At 38.5% G+C, this 23,048-nt stretch overlaps 1 protein-coding gene across 11 annotated transcripts in view; it reads right to left on the reverse strand.

Annotated features, from left to right (window-relative positions):
- SEMA6D (semaphorin 6D) overlaps positions 1-19,712 on the reverse strand; it is a 70,603-nt gene extending 50,891 nt beyond the window's left edge. For all 11 annotated transcript variants that reach the window (XM_074234763.1, XM_074234766.1, XM_074234762.1 and 8 more), the window contains exon 1: positions 19,367-19,712. The gene's annotated coding sequence lies outside the window, so the exon portion shown is untranslated. The remainder of the gene's footprint in view (positions 1-19,366) is intronic.
- Between the last annotated feature and the right edge of the window lie 3,336 nt (positions 19,713-23,048).

The following is a 23,048-nucleotide window of genomic DNA, read 5'->3' on the forward strand; positions in this document are numbered from 1 at the left end:
CCCAGAAACTTGTGTGTGTTTGCAGGTGCAATTATATGTGTATGTGAATGTGTGTATGTATATGTGTATAAGTAAAACAATGGTCTCTAGTGCGGGATGAGGAGAAAGTCATCTTGGAATTTAAAAAGCAACAAAGCATTAATTTAATTTAAATAAAAGAATTTTCTTGAAGAAGCCAAGCCATAGTGCTAGAGAAACAATAGGCACTTAATAAATGCATAGTGCTTTCCTAAGTAAAGGTTAAACCATAGAAAAACCTGACTTCCATAATGAAATCCTGCATTTTCAAGATTGAAAAAAAAATTGAAGTTTGTGTTGTTTCTCCCTTAAGGAAGATGAAAACATCTGAGTAATTATATCCTGTATTTAAAAAGTCTCAAAGTGATAACTTGAGATTAAAGGGGAAGAAGGAGGGAGGTCATTTTTTTCTCTTTTAAGAGAGTCTGCAGAGAATATGGAAGCCTGGTGAAGGCAAACCAATTTTCTAACATATTCTAAGTAGTTCTTTTGAAGTACCGCTCTCTGAAAAGACTCCTACATTTAAAAAAAACATTGTCTAATCAAATACAGACTCTGTTCCAGTCATGCTAAATTTTCACATAAAGGCAGAATAACATTTCTTCTGAGCCACCGAACATTTGGATCACATTTTCTACTTTTACAATTTGCATGCGTGCATGAACATGTTTCAGTAATATACACTAAGTGTGGGTACATAACCAGGTGCATGCATCCATGTACACTTGGAGAAGATATACATATGTTTACCTAGGTGGGTACAGTTCTGGATATAGAGACTACTAAAAATACTTTTACAAAACCTTTCTGTATCCTACAGTAAAATGTTGGGAAATAGTTGGAAAGAAAAGATGGTAGATTCACTGCTAGTCCTCCCCATATCAACCATAATAATAACACACAAGATATGGCAAGATCTAAGTACAATGGTAATTATGGTTTTTCTCATCTAGGGCAGCAAGTAAGAGTCTTCTCAAGGGGGAGATTATCGTAGCTCTCTCTTTTCTCACTCTTGGCTTGGGCATTAGCCCAGGTGGCACCTCAGTGTAAGATAACTGTTTATTACCCCAGTGGGTGAGATTGCTATAGGGGAGCTATGCATCTCAGAACAAGACAGTAAGTGCAATGTAGCCACTTATGTGAGACTGCTCTTCAGGGCTAGCATAACTGAAAATTATGGGGATCTTGGGGTGGGTAAAGGAGGGGGAGGCAGTGATACTATAAGTCTATGAATTCTGAGAGAAATGTGATTATTTCCCCAAGCATTTAAGTTCATTCACTGGCTATACCCCAGTCTGGAATGTACCCTCTCCTCACCTCCACCTTAACATCCACCTCTTCTTTCCTTTTTGCATGAAGTCTCTCTCCATTTTATTGCCCTAACTCCTAAAATTATCTTGAATTTAAGTTTTAAGACAATCTAGATATATTAATGTTTATACATATTGTCTCCTTGGAGGCTCCTTGGGGGTAGGAATTGCTTAATTTTTGATCTTTGTTATCTCTAGTTGCCTATACATAACTGGGTTTTTGTTTGATCGGAGAGAGTTGCAATTGGGGTTAAATGACTTTCCCAGGGTCACACAGCCAGTGTGATTTGAACCCAGGTTCTTCTGACTCCAGAATCAGTTGCTTTATCATATCATGTCCCTAGATGCCCTAATAAATGATTTTTAATTGATATATTGATTCAATAAATAGTCATTAAGACTCAATGGTCTGGGGTAGATACTATGAAGTTACAAAGACCTAGATAGATAAGTGGTGCAAGAGATAAAGTGCTAGGCCTTGAGTCAGGAAGACTTATCTTCTCAAGTTCAAATCTATCCTCAGACATATATTAGCTGTGTAACCCTGGCCAAGTCACTTAATCCTGTTTGTCTCAACTTCTTGATTTGTAAAATGAGCTGTAGAGGAAATGGCAAACCACTCCAATATCTTTGCCAAAACCTCAATGGGGTCATAAAGGGTTGGATATGACTGAAACAACAGAACAACATATACAAAAGAAAATCTAGATATGACTTGAACCTATACAATTTCATAGGGAAGATAGGTATCCAAAAGCATCTGTGATTTGAATCTTATGAAGGTGGTCTTCTTTGATTTCCAAAGATGCAAAGTGTCTTCCCTCCTAAGGCTATTTTCAATCAACTTTTTATAGGTTTTGTATAAATTTTTATTTACAAGTTGTCTCCTCCATTAGAATATAATCTCCCTGAGGCAGGGATCATGTTTTGGCCTTCTCCTTGTATTATCAACACTTAACATAGCACCCAGAACATTCTATTTATTTATTTATTTATTCATTCATCCATTTGTTTATTTATTTATTTAAGGCAATGGGGTTAAGTGACTTGCCCAAGGTCACACAGCTATTCAATTATTAAGTCTCTGAGGCCAAATTTGAACTCAGCTCCTCCTGACTGCAGGGCTAGTGCTGCCCCCACACCCAGAACATTTTAAACTTAATAAATGCTGGTTGATTGATGACACCAATATGCCTATTCCCTCCAGTGATGTGGATGAACACCCATCAATGCTTACCCATCCTGGGACAACCAAATTCTCCCAGAAATTCACCACAAGGGAGTCTTATATAAATTACAATAATAAAAACATGTTTGACTAGGAATCTGTATCCAATAGGTAGACTCCAAAGATTAGAATCACTGTGGATTTGAGCCTATTAACTGTCCAATTCAATTATATAGAGACATGGAAAGCATTTTGCCAGAGGTCTTGCATTCTGAAGTTCAGAAGTTCAGAACAATACAAACAGCTCAAAGTTTAACTCAGTGGGGTACAACACCTTAAAAGACAGCATTCAACTCTGTACTGGAATCCTATGTAAATTGATCAGACTCCTTGGGCACATTCCTTTGAATCCTCAATTGGTCTTCAGCAAAGATATTTTGATCTTTCAGTTTAAAACTAGAGATGCAGTATAAATTGGAGAAAGACCCTGGAACAATGTAGCAATATCCATGTCCCACAGATTTAAAGCTGGAAGGAAACTCCAAAGATATCAATTCTTCATTTTACTGAATCACAAAGAAATTAAGTGACTTGCCCAGGGTAATTCAGCTAGTAAGATCAAGGATACTATCTACTGGGCTACTTCCTCTGTCAACTTTTTGCAATGAAAGCTTTTTTTAAAGAAGAGAAATCAGTAGGCTTTTGCCTACTTTAGGCTTTGAGAAGAACCTCCAGCCCCTCTACTCTTAACACTGTCTTTACCTCCAATATCTCCTTGAGGAAGAAATTTTGTATTTTTTCTTAGCCAAATGTTCACCACCTGCCTTTGAATACTGCCTCTGATCCAAAATCAAAAATTTATGATTCTAATATGAGAGAAAGTTTTTTCCCCTAAATGTAATAACATAGGTTGGTTTTTCATTCCCCCATATCTATTCAAATGAGCAGATAATTTTATTAACTAGTAATTCTATAAAAGCACAGTTTGCTATATAAGCATCTGTACCTCATCTGTGTCTCTATGGTCATGTGCATTTGCACATGCATGTGAATGCACAGTCACTCATGTGCACATATAGGTAGTGTGTATACCTTTTGTAGGTATGAATATATGAACAAATACATGCATACCTATTTGGTCTATGTCTCTTTTCAAGTGTAACAAGTGTTCAGATAAAATGATGATGCCCATCTCTTCTGGAAAGCCATTATAGTTTCATCCTAACAGGTGGGGTTCTCCTAGTTCCTTAATGTATCTAGTCAATTGGGCAAAGCATAAAGGGGAAAAAAAAATCCATCCTGACTGGAGCAGACAATCACCTTATGCCCTGAAGCATGAAGTTTGATTACCCTTATCTCAGTTTATCATTAAATCAAAAACTGTTGCTATAAATACTGGCCCAGGACTCTATTTATGAAATTATACAGGCTAGTCAGCAGAAAGGAGTGGCTGCCCTTTTGTTTCCTTAATTTCTGTTTTCCTGTGAAGATCTCTGAGAATAGAAAGAAACCATTTAGCTTGGAGCAGGCTTTATGACTTGATTCCCTCTTTCCAGAGATAGCTAGGGATGTTTTCTCTCCTATAACCGTCCTCCTTGTTAGTCAAAAGCAACAGGCGTCCTAACTGCTAGTTATCTTGCTGCATGAATCAATGAAGATCGTAACTCAGGGGTCCAGAGAACTATGTGTTTTTCCTGACCAGAGAAGCTTGAGGAAAATCTGTGAATTCTGACCTTGTTATTAAGCCTTTCATCAGCTTGCAGTGTCACCTCAGGACTGAAAAGTCTGCTAAATACAAGATGGGAAAGAAAGACCATGATTAATACTATTTTTTTTTCTGTTTCAATTGGATGGGCTGGAAGATGTGGGTTTGTGTCCTGTCTCTGATGCCTACTGTATGATCCTGGACAAATAATTTAACCTCTAAATATCCATGTCAGAACTGGAAGTTGCAGAACAAGTGTTGACGTGGATTAGGAAAGGGAAGATTCTTCAAGTTCACTACTAACATCATTGTAGGTCTGGTTAAAAAAAGTATGGGGTTAGGGTCAGAAAGGTAAATCTAGGATAACAGGCCTGATTTTGCATATGATTTCTTCTGTTTTTTTTTTTCCTTTTGCTTTGGGTGGGGGGGATAATGGTGTTAAAGTGACTTAGGTCACACAGTTAGTGGGTATCAAGAGCCTAAGTTCATACCATTAACTGCCCATTGTTTGATTTCTCACCCCACCTCTGTGATAACCATAGAGAAGAGTTCAATTAACCTTGGAGAGATGGTTTCCCCATCTGTATAAAGGACATGTTAAAACTTGCCTTGTGGAGTTGATTTGAGGAAGAGAGTAAAACTTAAAGCAAGACATAGATATAGAAGTGAGTTCCTATTGTCAGCATCTCTTCCCCACCCAGGTCATCTGAAAGCTTCAGAGAAATGAAAAGTAATCCTTCCTTAAACAGGAAAACAACAGCACCCCCCCCACTCCTGTCCTGTCTTCTCCTCCCCAATACAGACATATATGCCTTCCTCATTCCCAACTCGATTTTGTTCAAAAGCTTTTCTAGGGGGTGAAAATTTAGACCAGTCAGGTCTGTTTTTCAGGACTTGTCCAGAAATGCAATTCTACTTCTGGGAGGGTGAGGCAGTCAGTCAATCAATCTAAAAGGTATTCATTCATGCTGTGCCTAGCACCATTAACTGGGGACATTAAGAGACAATAGGTGTACCTTGCTTTATACAATAGATGTGCTCCTGAAAAGCTGCCCATATTGGATTTTTATAAACAGCATCCTATGTCTCCAAGGCTTATTTTATAAGTTCAGAGGAGCTTTGTCTTCATTTCTGATTGATCTTTATTTGACAGTGACTCAACAACTGGGCAGCAGAGGCTGTCTAGAGAAAGGAACACAGGGCTGGCAGACAAGTGACTGGGTTATCCTCGAAGCGCTGGTCACTGAATTGACAGACTATGTGACCTTGACCTCCAGAGCTCAGCTTCCTCATCTGTAAAAATGCTCTAGTATTCTCTAAGTGTCTCTGTCTTTCTGCAAGTAGTAAAGGATATTTCAAGGACTTTAAAAATTGAGGAGCTTATATTTAAAATGCACTCTGGGCTTATACACTACTTGTCAAGCAGATGTTTTAAGTAATTATCCCCTAATTTATAAATTATTTTTTATTACATTGAATTTTCTTAAAACAATTATAAAGGGAGAAGTGTTCTTTCTTCCATTCTAAAATGGTAAGATTTTTACTACCACCAATGCTGCTGACCACCTCTGAAATGGAAGTAACCTGATTAGACAGTAAGAAAATCAAGGCTAGAGCTTACAAAGTGATAATCTAGAGGCCTAGACCCAAACACAGACTTTGAAGCACCTACTGGCCCATCAAAACTGGTTGCTGCTCTCACAATTTCTAGGAGGCAGAGGGGAATAATCAGGGATATTGTGGGGTTCAAATGAGATAATAATTATAAAATACTTTGTAAACTTTGAAGTGATTTATAAATATCAGTTATTATTATTATTATTATTATTATTATTATTATTATTATTATTGTTAGCCTACATCTCTGGTCTGATGATATCTTTATTTCTGGGCCTTCTACTGCACTCCTGCTAAGTTCAAAGCAATGAATATAGCAATGCAGGTGTGTGCTTATAAATGTTTAACAACCATGTTTTCCAAGAAAAAAAATACATACACTCAAATTTAATTTGCATTATTAACACTTTCTTAAGTCTAGATAATTAACAAAACAATAAAACAAGCTGATTTGTAATGTTTGCCCATTTCTGAGGCTTAAAACGCATACACTGAAAATTTTAATAAGCTCCCACAAACTGTTTAGAATGGTCTCAGGCACATTCCTGGACAGAGAATTGCAGCCTCCTCTTCTTTCCTCGCCCAAAATCTTCTCTTCAGCCTCCCCTTGTTATGCCAGCCTAGACTAGCTATATTGGTAATCTACCTGTTGGCATCCAGGGACTTCAGATTAGGAAAGAAATGCCAAATCATAGAATCTAAGACATGCAAAGGACCTTGAAACAAGGACCCCTGCTCTACCACAGACCCAGAAAGAGTAAACATTATATTTTGGTTTAAAGGTTTTCCAAATTCACTATTTCTAAAGGCAATTCATTATATTTTGGGGCAGCTCTAAATAAGAAATTTTTAAAAATTATTATAGTAAGCCTATTTCCAGTTATGGATCCTAGTTCTATTCTCAAGGGTCAAGCAAAAAACAAAAAACAAAAACAGTCACTCTTTTCCTTCCACCTCTCAATCTTCCTTCTCTTCCTCAAGATAAATATCTTTTATTCCTTCAACCAATTCTCATATTGCATGTCTGCCAAGCTCTTCATCATCCTGGTCACAACACCTTTGGAAGGTTTCCAGCTTATCAATGATTATTTCATTATTAATGATCAAAGATTTGTTTACCATATCATCTAAATTCTGATATATTTATGCAAGACACTTTGTTGGAAGATAGCCTTTGAAGTATTTTACTCAACTGAGTTGCCTGCTTTCTTATAGGCAACAAACAAGACACACAATGCAATTTGTATTCTCTCCATCTCTTTATCAATTGTTGGTAATTGGCAATGATGTGGTCCACTGTGGAATACTTCTTACTAAATCTTGCCTATTCCTTTCTAATAGCCTCATCAAGGAGACCCTCAATGGCTGTATAAACATTTTATATAGATAGGAAAAACTCTTTAATCTCATTTTTATACGTTGCTGTTATATGATTACAAGTCATAGAATATGAAGGCCTCCAAAAAATGAAAATTAAGTTTACTAAAAGGGACAAAGTAGATCTCAACAGAATGAAATCTCCTTAAGAGGAGAGATTTCATTCTTCCCCTCTGTATTCCTTTAGTCTAGCCCAGAGCCTGACTCATATAGTAAGTCCTTAATAAATGCTTCTTGATTGACTCATCAGTCAATCAATAGATTAATGGTGGACAAGATCATGATGAGAAGACATTACAAATGAGATATTACGTAGGAAAAATGATGTAAAGGATATCAAAGAAATGTCAGATCTTGGGGCAATCATGAAGTGAAAGTAAGTGATGACCATTGGATATCCTGCATGCACCATTTGTATTTTCTTGATGTTAAAAAAAATGAGGAAGACCTTCAAGCATACTGGATGTAGTGAACTCACATGAGAATATGTTTAAGAATCACACAAAGGATGAGCAGGCACTTCAATGAGATCACAGACCCTTTTTAGTACTGGAGTTAATTTCACCTTATTAAATTCAGCCCAACATTCTAGTCAATCAAGATATTTTTGGAGTCATTCTCCCTGACATCTAATATGTGAGTTAGCTTATTCCTCCAAGCACTGCATCATCTGTAAATCTGGTAAATGTGCCATCTATATAACCTTATCTAAGTCATTGACAAATTGTAAATAGCTCAAGTCTATGTGGCAATCTGAGAGACCTTCTTCTAAACTCATACTGAATCATCAATGATTTTAGTTTTGGGTTTGAGACTTTCATCCAATTTTAAATCCACTTTACTACACTATTGTCTATCCTATATCATTCCATCATAGCCACAAAAATAGTAAAAGAAACTCTTATCAAATACTTGGGTAAAAGCTGGGCAAATTAAAATAAATGAATGAATGAATGGATGGATGGATAAATGAATAGAGAGATGAGTAAATGAATGAATAAATGGATAGATGAGCAAATGAATGAAGTAATAAATCTAGATAAATGTCATCTCCTGTATTCTTTCCTTTGACCTACCAATCTTAAAAGCCTTGTCAGAATGGGAAATGAGGCTCATCTGAAATAATCCACTCTTGGTAAAGCCAGGTTTGCTCTCTGTGATCACTGCCTCCATATCTAGATGTTCCTTAAACTTAAAAAAAAGTCTGCCTCTCTTTAACCTCTATCCATTGCTCCTGTCTCTGCCTTCTAAAATCAGGCAGAACCAGTATAACTTCTCTTCCCCATGACAGCCCTTGAAATCCTTGAAGACTGCTATTCTGTTCTTAGCGATCTAAGTCTTCTCTTTCCTAAGCCATAGGTTTCCATTTTCCTTCCATTGATCTTTGCACATGTTCTTTTTCACCAGTTTTTTCAACATACTGGGCACCTTCCACTCTGGTGTCTCCAAAAAGTATCCTATACTGAACCCCAAACCAGTAGATGCTTACCTTCCACTTTCTCTTTCCCAACTCTGGTGATTTTGGGATTCAGGGAAATGAAAAGCATCCAGTTCTCATCAAGTACAGTCTGAAATGTGGTTTGGGTGCCATGGTGGGCCACATCTGCAATAAATTCAGGCTACAAATGTGTTTAACTTTCACATGGGGCAGCAGGATAGTGCAGGAGACAGATAGTATTTGACTTAGCAGTCAGGAAGACCTGATACTTGTTTAGTTGTATGGCTGTGGGCAAGTAACTTAATCTTTTGCCTCAGTTTCCTAAAATGGAGATAATAATATACCCTATTTTACAGTGATGTGAAAATCAAATGAGATAATATATGCATATAGATGTGTATCTAAGCACATATATTTGTATATATGTGTATATAAAGCACTTTGTAAACCTTAAAGTGCTCTATAGCTATTCAAATACTACTTATTCTCAAGATTTCTTTGTGTTAGAATTCTTCCCTAAATAAAAAAAACCTAGAAGTGGAGGTTTTGCTGCCTCTGTTTTGACTGCTCCCCAAGTCTGGAATGCTTTCCATCCTTATAGCCAACCACATAGAATTCTTGACTTTCCTTCAAGACTCAACTCAAGAGCCATCTTGAGTTGCCAACTGAAAGGCAGGGGCCTATTTCAGTTCTCCCATTTGCTAGAGCCAGATAACAGCACTGAACCTGGAGTTAGGAAGATTTGAGTTCAAAGCAGTCCTTAAGACACTAGCTGTGTGAACCTGGACAAGTTGCTTACCTGCTCTGTCTGCCTCAATTTCCTTAACTGTAAAATGGGGATAATGATAATGGTTACCTCTCAGGGCTGTTGTTAGTTTAGTATCAAATAATGCTGACTGATGATTGATTGATGCTTGATGTATCCTTCTTTCTCCTGCATCCTTCTTTCCCTCCATCTCTCTCTCTCCCTTCCTTCCTATGTACTTTATAGATGTCTAGATACATATTTTCTAACTCCCTATTAAAACATAAGCTTTTGAAGGGTAGAGACTGCTTTACTTTTTCCTTGTACCCCTCAGAGCTTAGACTTAACAAAAAGCCTTTTGTTAATTTCCTGGTTTGTTAAAGTATTTGTAATTCTGGTCCTTTCAAGTTAAAAAGGATCATCTCTGAAGGAAACGCCAACATTCAAGGCTGGCTTTGCTTCATATCTGTTAAATAGTTGTCCTAATTGGTAATTTTGCCACAGTTATATTGTAGCACTTGAATTGCAGCTGGTTTGGAACTGTGTTTGTCAATCACCAGGCAAATCATCACACCTTACACTAAATCACCCCAAGGTGGATCCCATTCATCCTCTCTTACGGATGGTGTACTTTTAAAGCCTCTGCTGCCGGCTGCTCCATGCCTGGGCATTCAGGCAAGATACAAAAAGGGAATTGCATTTACTGGACAGAGTCACTGCCTGCTCTATCAACTACCTACAGGATTTTCAGGAACTCCACTGCTGATGAATGACAGCAAAGAACAAACTAAAAAGAGCTACCAAAAACCCTTTGAGTAGCACTGAGAGTCCTTGGCCAGCAGCAGGAGCTGCAGTGTTCTTATCTACTGGGTTGCTGACAGCCTAATCCTAGAAAATGAATATGTTATTTTGGTCAGAGCTTCATCTGCCCCAGATCATAGGTGCCCTCCACCTCCTCTGCTCTGCTGCTACATGCCAAAGGAGACACATGGTGTAGCTCAACTCCCTCCTTTAAATTTAAGTACAGACTACAGTAATAGACAAAGTAATTGCAGCTTTTTCTGAGGGTTTATTATACATACAAGACTCCCAGGACTTTTTAACCCATAGTTTTCTTTCCAAAATGTATTTAGGACTTAGTGTGACATGAGACTTAGTGTGGCATTCTGTGTTAGGGTTTATTTTCCAAATACAAATCTTTAATATGAAAGCATCTAACTCTAAAAGTTCCCCCTTCTGCTCCCCCTTCCCCCCCTGACAAAAAACCCAGCCTAGTTGGCAATTTCTCAGAGATGGATCTGATTACTCATGCAGGCAAAAGGACGCTTTCATTCAACCATAACCCAGAAAAATATATGTTGTAACAGAATGAAACTACAGAACTACTCTCTCCATGCTGATGCTACTAATGCTTGAACATCTGCAGCCCTTGCTGTCTTTGCTGATGGGGCCAATAAAATACTCTTGGGAAATGGGACAAGGATACATAATGGATCTTCACCTGCCAAGATCTGGGAAATGAATGTCAATCACACCAGAAGCAAAAACACTTTTTGAAGGAGAGTGATAAATAACGCCATTTGTCCCATGCCACTGTAATCTTGGACAGGGAACCTTAACAAAGAGAAAAATTGCAGGACAAGATACTTCTTTGGAATACTGTGAAGGGGGTAAGATGTCATAATTTGGGGGGCAGAAGAGGAAAATATGAAGGACAGAGAGCAAGAGCATGGCTTACATAGAAATTATTCAATGTTGATGCTTCTGTACATAATCTATAGATTATATTATGTAATATGAATTTATGATAAAAATATCATCTTCACTATCCTGGATGAAAACTAAGGCCATAAAGGTCTTGGGGCCAGGAGATGGTAAAGCTAGATTCTTATAATCAAAGCTGTTTGGGGCTAATTCAGTATGTAAATGTTTATCTAGAAAGAAATGTAACCTGCCTGTTTAAAATAATAAGTATCAGAACTGACTCTAGGAACACATTTTCTTTCTCTATTTCAATATCGTCTTACTTCCAAAGATCTGTGATATCTCATACACTGGTGTAAATGGCAAATCATCCATAACTTTTCATCCTGTGTGACTTTCTATGCTTGTTTTTAATCACTCCTCCATAGAGGATACTGTTGTTTTCCTGTAATCCTTTTACAGTTTATAAGCACAAATGGAGCATCAGTAAAGAAATGGGAATGTCCATCTGTTACTCCCCTAGGATATATACTCTCCATTATCCTTTGGGAACTTGAAATTTTGATTCCTTGCAGATTGGAGCATTCCATAATACACAACCATCCACCATTGCTGGGAAAATACATGTTAAAAAAGAAATGACCTCTAAACTTCGGTTCAGTCTTAAGATGGCTATAAGCTCTGCATTATTTTCCAAATACCAATTCAATCTACTTTCTTCTCTCTTCTTCCCTATTTCAGTTCAGTTCATATTTCATTTACATTTTCTGTCTAAGATATGCAAATACATATATACTCACACTCACATTCAGCCATTCATATATACGCATATACCAACTCTATGGGTCAACCATCCAATTGAATGCCATAGTTGAATAATGGGTATTTTTCATCCATTTAATTATCCTATTTGAATTGTTAGACTGATTTCTTTTGAATATTCTCATATATAAACTAACTAGGAAGCTCAGTAAACATTCTAGAGATTCATGCAAAAAGTACAAAGTCATCCACAAACAGGTGTATTTGGAAGAAAGACCCCATCTTCTATCAAAAATCTTTTCATATAGATTTTTATAGGTCATCCTAGAATTTTGTCAAAAAGATTTGTTGGCTTATATCTACCAATTTTATATATTTCTTGGTAGTAATAATCAGAAAGTCATTAAATAGAGTTTTCTCTTTGGAAATCTAATCTTAGCATACAAATGAGAGAATCCTTACAATTACCATTCTCTCTGCACTCCAGAAATCCTCCACACAAGTTGTCAAAAAGCACAGGTTTGATTAAGGCATTTTCCCCTAACCCCAATTCAAATGGCTTCCAATTACCTTGAGAACTAAATATAATCTCCTTTGTCTGACATTTTTCCAGACACATTACTTCCCTCTACATACTTTACAGTATAGCCTTACTGGCCTTTATACTAAACCTCACATAACATATTTCATTCCTTTCTCCTGCCCCTCTTCCACTGTGAATGCTTTCTATCTGTTTGTATTATCCACCAATCCATACATGCATGCATATATAAATAATATATATATGTATATGTATACATATATAAAAAGAGACAGAGATAGAGAGAAATGAACATGTTAATCATCAAACATTTAATAGACACTTACTGTATGTAAGATAAGACTGGTACAGGATGATAGGAAAAAATATTTTCCCTCAGGCTCACATTCTAATGTCAGAGATAGCATGCATGTATATATATATACATATATATGTATATATATATACATGCAAAAATGCTTTATATTTTGTGCAGTTTTATCTGTGTGTATATATATATATATATATATATATATATATATATATATATACAAATACCATCAGTAGTCTCAGAACCATTATATCATATATGCTTGCTTGTCAGGTTATATACATAATATATATTTTTGTTTTATATAGCTATATATAATATACTGTACATTATCTAAAATATATACATATTATATATACAAAAAGATACAAAGCATTTGTATTTGTATTTATTCAGCATTATATGTATACTATATATGCGTTCATGCTATTTTTGCCATTAGAATGAGATATTAAGGGGAGGAATTTTTTTTTTCTAAATATTTCAGTTCTTAGCACACACTCAATAAATGTTTAATAAATATTTACTGATTAACTGATGTTCTCTTCCAACAACAGGACTTGCTTATTTTAGAAGACTAAAAATATCCCTCAAAAACAGTCAGAAAAGGGTTACAAATAATCAACCTATGAAGAGCTGATTTTATTATGATTCATGCCTTTCATGCCTTAACAAGTAATAACATTGTACTTTTTATATCATTTTATTGCAAAAAGGGGGAAAAAATCCTTGCAAAAAGCATCTGGTGCAACTATTAGACACGGGGCCCAGATTTAGCTAAATCACATGTTTGCCTTTGTGAAAAAAAAGAAAAAAGAAAAAGATGTGGCAATAACATGTGTAGTTCACCAAAGAATTGGTCTGGTCCTTTCTGTTTTCTGTCAAGTGGAACTGCAGGCTATAAACTACTTTAATTTCTTTCTTCTCCTTTTCAAAATATATGGTATTCTCAAAGTCCAGTCTGAGTGGCGTCTGAGCAGCTCCTTTTAATTCCATTACTCAAGTGGTTTAATATTCAAACCTGAAGAGGCTACATAGGAATCTATATTAAGGTTATGGTGATTCCCCATTTTTTAAAATGCCTACAGTTGTCCCTCCCCAAACCATGACTTTTTTTGCAGGTGTGCCCCACAAATTTGGATGAGGGAGGGGCTTGGCCCAGGTTGGCGAACAAAAGAAACTTCCCGTTCTGGATGTTAACTTTAGTTACCAAAACCAGACAATGATGCCAGTAGTGTGGAAGAAAAAATTGCTATAGCCAGCTGTGCTGTTCACAGTCGGATGAATTCTATGTAGCTCCAAATGGTTATGGAGCCAGTAGCCTGTTGTGGCCAAGGACAGAATGATGGATGATATACATACTGTGTCCAAGTCGAAAGAATGGCAGAAGTTCACTTCAGGGTTGTTAAAATGCTAATCTGGGTTAGTTAACAAAAGCCTAATGGAAAAGAAAAGTTTGAGAAAGAAGGACACCTCATGTGCTATATACTGTGTCTCTGGATTTGATTTCACTGCTTCCATAAACACTGTGCCTTTGAAAATAAAGACAATCTAGTTCTTTTCCCAATTGACTGAAGAGAAGTAACTCAGTTTTAGCTGCACTACCAATGCTGTCAGGGTCTGAGGAAAGAAATTCAGACAGTCAGTACCCACAGCATCTGAGGATGGTATTGTCAGTTTGATAAAAGTAATATGATTTTCATTTCTTACATATGACATGGGAGTAAATCAGAACACACTTTCTGCTGAATTGGAAGCTGGCAGCTGTTCTCAAAACAAGCAAGACCTTAATAAAGATGGCTTAGATAGACTTTAACTCTAAACATACTGACTTATGAGAGCCTGGGAAAAAAAAAAAGAACACACCTGTTTTAACAACCCTCATAATGAAAGGAACAATATATAAGTAAGGGTTGAAAACCTCAAGGAGTCTAGAAAGTAGGTATTATTATCCCCATTTTATGGATGAATAAACTGAGGCTCCAAAGTGGCACAACTTGCCAATGGTCAAAAAAATAAGTGGTAGAGACAGACTTCTAACCTAGATCTTCCTAACTCCAAGTCCAGTAAATCCACTGGGTTGGTCCTCTTGGTCTTTAATCTTGTTTTCATCCTACTCTGAGATAAAATACTCATGTGACTTAAAAGGAAGATAGGTATGTACTTTGTATTTATGTGATGGATTAGCATGTGATCACCAACTCTTGATTAAATAAGAAAAAAAAGAAAGCTCATTCATCTGACACCACTATCTAGCACAATGTCTTTGAGACTTACGGATCTGGTGAACTCAAACTCCCCTTCTCCCTTTCTTCCTCTTTTAAAGATAAATATCTACAATATCCAGTCATAAAGAGCATTAATTTACAGCAGCCTGGCATAGTGCTTAAAGAAGAAAGCCTCCAAACTGGGTTTCCAGAATCACTTGTCTGGTAGGGGCTGCAGGTAAGGACTGTAGGTAAGTCATAGTCCCCTAGCAACTACTTAAGACTTGAAAATCAGTTGCCAATTTGAATTAATAGAGGGAGCAACCTCACAGGGAGTTCCATTCACTGATGAAAATCACAGCTTCTGGCTTCACACCCAAAAGAAAAGTGTGTGTGTGTGTGTGTGTGTGTGTGTGTGTGTGTGTGTGTATGAACTATTAAAACAAAGATATAATTTTAACCGGCAATGTCATAACCATTACGCTGACTTTCTATGGTTATACAAACAGATGATACAAAATCATATATGTATTTCCATACACATAATCCCATCTTTTACCAGAAGTCATTCCTAAGGTCCCTAAATTCTAGTGCCTTCCCTCTTTTGATTATTTCTCTTTTATCCTGTACATATCTTGTTTGAACATAGTTGTTTGCAAGTTGTCTTCTCCTTTAGACTGTGAACTCATTGAGATCAAGGATTATTTTGACCTTTCTTTGTAATTCCAGAGTTCAGAACAATGACTGCTCCATAGTAAGCACTTAATAAACACATAATGACTGGTCGACTGTAAGTGATATTCTACATGTAGTGCAGAAACTAAACTGATTTCATGTTTTTCCCTTGCTTGCTTCTTATTGAAAAATCATCTATTTTCCTCAAAAACAGTGACTAAGCTACTTATGAGCAAGAGCTTTCCCTAGGATTATCCTTTCCAATTTACAATTATTCAATAGTAATAGTGACAATCTTTAGATCAAAAGTTTCTGAGGTTTAGTTTATAAAGTTTTCTGCATTTCAAGTAATAGATCCCAATGAATATAATGGAGAAATGGCTTCATTCATACAGACTACAGGCATAATCTAATTACAATAAAGAGACTAACAGATTCAGATAATGATGATTACAGATGATCCCAGTTCAGGACATGAACTTTTTAAGGTTTCTGGATCCCTATACTGTAATCATTTCAAGGACTAAGAAGTTTATTGCTGTCACCTCAAATCATTCCATCCAGTAAGAAATGTCCAGATGGTTCAGTCATGAGGGGAGAGGAGAAGGCGAAGGAAAGTAATTTTAAATCAAATGAGAACTACCTATCATACAATGGGGCAGCCACTATATTCTTGGCACACTCTCCTGCATCACTGAAATGTTTTAGACTAGAGGATGATATGAATTACTTTGCATCCTCAATAGAAACAAGTATAGACAGTAACATCCTACAACATTAATACATATATACATATATATGCATATATATATATATACATATATATATATATATATATATATATAGTTGTTTAAAGTAATTAAAGATCCAAATAAAAGTGACTGGTCTTCTAAATAAAATATTTGAAAATCTTAAGTTTACCTTATATCTGTCTTTCACAAAGTACCTTCCCTTTGAGGTAGGTTTAGAGACACTAGAGACAATTCAAAGTATATATTCTAGGCAAGTCCTTTCTCCCCAGAACTTTCATTACAGCTAATCTATATATGAATTTGTTGAAAAAAAGGTTTAAATTAATGTAATAGAGACCAAAATCACAGAGCTCAACTGGCAAGTTCTATTTATCTAAGCTAGAGTAAATGTTTATATAATATGTCTGTCACTCATTATGTTAAACTTGACTACATACAACTTAATTTGCTGAATTAGATACATGCACTAAGGAGATGGGTAGATTTTTTTTCTCCCCAGCATGAATAAAGCAGCATAAAATTGTATTCTTTCACAGCACAAAAGAACAGCAAACCCTTTCACACTAAGCTTCTTGGGATAAGATTCCTCAAGAAGAAGAAGAAGAGGAGGAGGGAATCTTAAAGAATCCTCTCTACAAATATTTTCCTAGGCTTATATTTGCCCAGAAGTTTTAGACATATTTCATGAAGACCCAAAAACTGAAATGAGGGAAGGACCAACTTTATTATCCAAAATGTTGGAGATAGCTGTTATAGATTCTTTTTAAATTAAAACTCAGGATTCTTCAGAATACTGAGATCTTCAAAAAAATGGCATGATAGTTGTGAAATCACAGAATTTTTGAAGATCAACTAAGACAATCTCATTTTACAGATGAAAAAGCTGAGTTATTCCCCCCAACCCAGCAGACTGACTTGTCCAAGGTCACAAAGATATTTTGTGCCAGAGACATGATTTTATACTCACAATCTTTCCTCCCCATCATATTATAATCACCCCAAATACAATAACATATGTCTGTGCCCCCCCACACACACACTTTTAAACTACAATAAGGGTTAAGTCCATCCCCTCCTCCCCACAGCTACATATTTACAATGATAACGTGTCCTCCTTCCAAGTAAGGATGCCACTACTGACCTACTGTCAGTAGGTCATTGACTTTGAGATATTTTTCCAAAAGTAGGAATGAACTTGCCCTGAACCATCCACACTCCTTCCAATCTTGCCTGCGACCAACTGCACACATTTACAGCTTCTAAAAGCAGGCGTTCTAAAGTTGCACCCCACCCCCTTCCCCCTTTAGACTTTTGGAGTAGAGTAGTAGAGAGCAATATAGTGAGAGTACTACTGTGTTGTTGGAGTTAGAATAAAATATAACATTGCTAATAAGCTGGCGACCATCGAGACTGGTCAAAATGATTTTCTAAAAGGATCCAATTAATATCCACACTTTTTTTTTCCTTCTCGTTCCATGACATTTATCTCCTAAGTCCAGGATTATTTTCAATCACCTGACAGTAACGGTTCTGGGAGTCAATTTGCGAGGAATCTTTCAAACCCAGGGCTCATCTACACCTCCAAGTCCTCTATGACCTTTCATTTCAATCCAAGAGTTATAAATAATAGAGGAGCCTTATTTAAGTCCTTCCAAATTACCCAGTGTGAGCTGCTGTATCAGTTTCTGCAGAGCTGGAACAAATAGATAATCACCGTAAAGAAAGGGGAAAGAAAGTTTTCCTATCCTCCACTCCTCCATCACCCTCCCCTTCGCCCCCCCCCATCTTTGCTAGTTGCCTTCGAAAGAAGAGGCGGCTCCAGGCAGGAGGACGCCCCTCGCTTTCGCGAAGGGGCTCATGCAAAATTGACTCTTCCTTATTTGTTTCCATCCATAATTGATGGGTAGACGGAAACCTAACACATCCCTGTGCCGGGCTCTTACAGCCTAGCGGAGGGCCGGGCCAAGAAGCTTCTGTAAATCATTTCGAGTAGAACAAAGCAATGAAAGTTACAGAGGAGTGGGAAAGGGATGGGGTGGGGTGGGGTGGCAAAGGAAGGGAAGAAGGCTAACCCCCCCCCCCCCCAGGCCGAAGCCGCGGCCGCAGAGGCAGACTTCGGTAGCAGTGGAGGCTGGACAGGAGGGGGCTGCCCCGCTGTCCCTGGTCCGGATCACTTCGGCATCGGGGGTCGGGGCCCCCAGGGATTCTGCGAGGAGGGGCCGCGGGCGTGTTCAGTCGGGCTCCGGGAGCCATCGGGATCCCGGCAGCCGCAGCAGCAGCAGCAGCCGGGGATGCAGCTCTCGGGCCGCTGGAACAGGTAGCTCCGGTCCGGCGGCAGGCGCCGCGCGGGGCCAGGCAGCCCAGCTTCCCCCCGGGCCGCCGAGTGGGGGACCGAGGAAGCTTGTGCGTCCGTGCGTTCGTCCAGACTTCAGTCCCCGGCTCTGCCCCGTCCTACTCTTCCAGCCCGTGCCGTCTGGGGAGCAGGCTGGGGAAGAGGAGGGACAGGAAGGGAGTGGGGTGGGGGGTCCCCAGTCTCCACCGGCCCCGGATCTCGGTCCATCTCTGGAGAAACCATCCGTGCCCAGGCACCCCAAACAACCCCAGCCTGACTGATGGCGGAGCCGAGAGCAACATAGACCTAACCGTGGGCAAGTAACTTTTCCCCTTCTTTCGGCTTTTATTTTTGGGGGGATGGGGGTAGGTTGCGGGTGCGCTAAGAGAAGAGTACCTCTTTCAGTTCCAAGTTTCCCCTCCCCCCCAAACCTCAAGCAAAGCACAGGAGCTGGCCACAGGCGAGTACAAATAACCTCCCCTACTCCGACTCGGTGTGCTCCTTGCACGCCAGGCTGACAGGGCTCCTCGCAAAAGAAATCAACTCTCCAGCGACACTATAAATATCCATCTATCTACAAGCACACATACATGCAAAGAGAGAGGCGCACGGCTACGAATCTGGAGGTTTGGGGGTTCTTCTACCCACCCCTTTTGGATCGAGGCAAAGATTTTTTTTTCTTTTTTTTCCAAAGGAAGCGCTTACCTCATGGGGGGAGGCTGGCAAGGAAGCTTGAAACCCACCAGGGTGTAAGAAAAACAAAATAAGAGGGGAGAAAAAAAAATCCGGTCTTCTTAGGTTTTGGTTTCCTCGGTATAATCCCGAAACTCGCCACCAGCCCTTTCAGCAGCGGGACAGAGCAAGAGCAAAACAAACCCAAGCACGGCAAATGGTGTAATTCGATCCATCTCCAGTCAATCCATCCAGAGAGCCAGGGAGGCTGCTTTTCCCTCCCAACAATCAGACAGCTCTGAAGCTCCAGTCCCACCCCCAAGCACGAAAGAGACGCAGGCTGGGACTGACTGCACGCCCTCACTGGCGGATCCGAGGCTGCCTCCGAGAGACCCCCTCCCCTTCTCTCCGCCCCCGCCCCCGCCCCCTCGGACTGGGCGCCCAGTGACCCTTCTCTGGCCTCCTGGCCTCGCATCCCCTCCCCACCTCCACAGAAGGGCTCCTTCCAGCAACTCGGAGCACCTCGGTTCTCTCTCTCTCTCTCTCTCTCTCTCTCTCTCTCTCTCTCTCTCTCTCTCTCTCTCTCTGCTGCAGTCCTGCTTCCTCTTTCCTTCCCTCTCTTTATTCAGGGTTTACTCCAGGAATCCTAAGGATAAATCATTACCGCCTAATGGATCTGCTTGCGCAGTCGTTGGATAAAGTTCTGCCTAGTTGTTGAATTTTTTTTCCTCTTCCCCTCCTGGGATAAGGGACATTTTTAACACAGAGAGCCACCCCCAGCTGTCACCCCCAAAACACATACACACTGTCTCTTTATAACCACTAAGCAAAACAGCTGGGAAGAGGCAATCAAACATGGCTTTATCTTTATAAAATACAGAAATTGCCTACTAAAAATCCCATTTCTACTTTGAATGAAAGTCGTTCAGTACAGTATAATTTTGCAGGCTAATGAGCCAGTTTTACAGACAAGTGTTTCATGTAAAATGTTGTGGGAGAAATGAAAATGTCCTTGAAGTGACATCCTTTTTAAAAAGTATTAGAAAGGAAAGGGAGGGAAAAGTAACATATTCCAAAACAAGAGGATCTTAATTTACACATTTGTTCTCAGGAAGGGATGTTTTATTAATTTTTCAAATGGATGTTTTATAATTTTTTCAAATGAATTATGACTCTCCCAAGGCTTAAAGTGGTCCGAGTAAAGCAATGGACCCCGTTTGAGCAGGGAAAAAAATGAAAAGGACATTTCCTCCAGATTTTAAAATTTTCATTTCATCCTCTTGCAAGCTAGAAGAAAAAAAAAAGGGATTTCATTTCTCTGCTTCATCTCAAAGTTATATGTTTACATTTGGGAGGGGGGGGATACCTTTTTTTCCCTTCCCGTTCTGAAATTTCATTGGCAGCCTTGAAACTAAGAGAATACATCCTTAAGGAACCGAGCTGCTAAGTTCAGAAAGTTGTTCTTAAAGCAAGAGTTAACACTGGGAAAGAAAGAAAGAGAGGGAGGAAGAAAAGAGAGAATTGAAAGAGACAAAGAGACAGACCGAGAGAGAACTTACCAAAATAAAATATAAAGCTCTCTTCTTGGTGCTCTTCTTGTGGCTTGGGAATACAGGACTTAAAAGTTTTTTTTTGAATCTTTTGTGAGTCCTCTGGTCCCTAGTGTTTTCTGGTGGTGCTGGGTTGATGGCTCTGACATCATTGCAAGTTTCTTGGCAGTCAGAGCCCCACCACAGCCAATTCCTGACCCAGAAAGTTGTGCCTGCTTTCCTGGTATCAAGTCATTCCTTATTTTCTCCTTCAAGGGAGCTACCCCCCACTGCAGGCATAGGAATCTGTGCGCTGCATGATGATGCTGGGGAGGTGATTATTGGCTTGATTAGGAATCAAATTGCCAACCCGAGGGCAGAAAGCTTGTAATTTGCAGAGTGACTGCAACAGCGAAAAGGGTTCAGCTCACTAGATATTTCTGAATTCTTTGTGCTTCTCAAATGGAGAATTTTTTGTTTTTCAGAGACCACTCTCTAGGTGCCCAAACTGAAATCCTAAATCTAATAATGGACATTTTCCCGATTTTGTACTTGGCCAATAGGACATCTTGAGCCAAGAGACTGAAGTGTTTTCATTCAAAACACCATTCTGGACCTCAGATTCAGTGTTTTTCGGTGATGTGCCAGGGAAGGAAAGTCTTGGAAATAAATATGCTTCTGACCTGAAGATAATGGAATCTCTCTTCCTTTTGGTCAGGTTGAAAGCTCTTCTGTCAGTGGAGTTTGGAGGATGTGAGTAGGGAGGACGGAATGGATTTCAGTATTTCTTAAGACTTGAACTTTGGAGACTTAGTGGGAAAACCAGACATCCTGGACCATAGATTTAGAATTGGAAGAAACCTTAGGGACTCTCTTGTCCTTTTTACACATGAGGAATATAGTCCATTGGCGTGAAATGTTCACCAGGGTAACACATTGGTAAAAAAGCGTACAAAAAGTGTGCTTTTAATAATAATAGTCTAATAAGGAAGTTTGTTAAACATGATTATACATATATAATCTATATCAGATTACTGCATGCCATGGGAAGGGAGAGGGAAGGGGAAAAGGGGAAAAATAAGGAACTTTTCAAAAGCTTACAAAAATGAATGTTGAAAACCATTTTTACATGTAACTGGAAAAATAAAATAACATTCAAAAATATAAAAACCTTGTAAAAATATCACCCCTACTCATTTTGAATAGAGTGCTGAATTTTGAAAAATTATGTTCAAATCATTACTCAAATAATTGCTGAATGTCTGATCATAGGCAAATCAGAGACTCTCTCAGTCTTGGTTTCCTCATCCTCAAATTATCACCTGTAGTTTCTACCTCACAAAGATGTTGAAAAAAATCAGATAATGCATATAAACTGATCTGCAAATCCTAAAGAATTATATAATAGTAATAACAACAATTGCTAGCATTTATAAAACTCTTCAAGTTTTGCAAAGTACTTTACAAATGTTATCTCATTTTATACTCACAACAACTCTGGAAATAGATGTTATTATCCACATTTTATAAATGAGGAAACCGAGACAAATCAAGGTTAAATAACTTTCTCAAGACTACATCACTAGTAAGTGTCTAAGGCTGGGTTTGAACTGAGTTCTTCTGGACTCAGCTTTGAACTGTTATGCTGAGAATTCATTTACAATTTTGGATGGGCAGTATGGCACAATAGAAAGGGCACTGCCTCTAGAGGGAGGAGACCTGAGTATAAGTCAAAATTCCAATTATTGACCCTCCTTTAACCTCATTTTGGTCTCTCTGAGTTTCTTTGTACGGAAAATGAAAGGGTTGGACTATATAGTCTACTAAAGTCCCTTTCAGCTCTAAAATCACGATCATCAGATCTCTGGCACAGGGCTGAAATCATGATGGGTTTCAATAATATCATACAGCTGTTCATGAAAGAGAATTCCCTGAAAAGAATTCCCAAGGGCTTAATAGAGAAGATTGCTGCAGAGGCTACATTGATATTATCAGTCTCTATTTTCAGTGACTAACTTGTATACATCAGTTAGTTGGCCTTCCAGTTATAAGATTCTAAGAAATATGAAGGTAACAGAAAGTCTATAGGTGATTATGGGGTTTCACAAAAATCCATGCACCAGAAGAAAAGTCAACATAACAGGACAGATTTATATTTAAGGGACCTAGATCTTCTGGTTCAACGT

Source organism: Macrotis lagotis, chromosome 4, assembly GCF_037893015.1.
Source record: "Macrotis lagotis isolate mMagLag1 chromosome 4, bilby.v1.9.chrom.fasta, whole genome shotgun sequence".
In the NCBI taxonomy this organism is placed as follows: domain Eukaryota; kingdom Metazoa; phylum Chordata; class Mammalia; order Peramelemorphia; family Peramelidae; genus Macrotis; species Macrotis lagotis.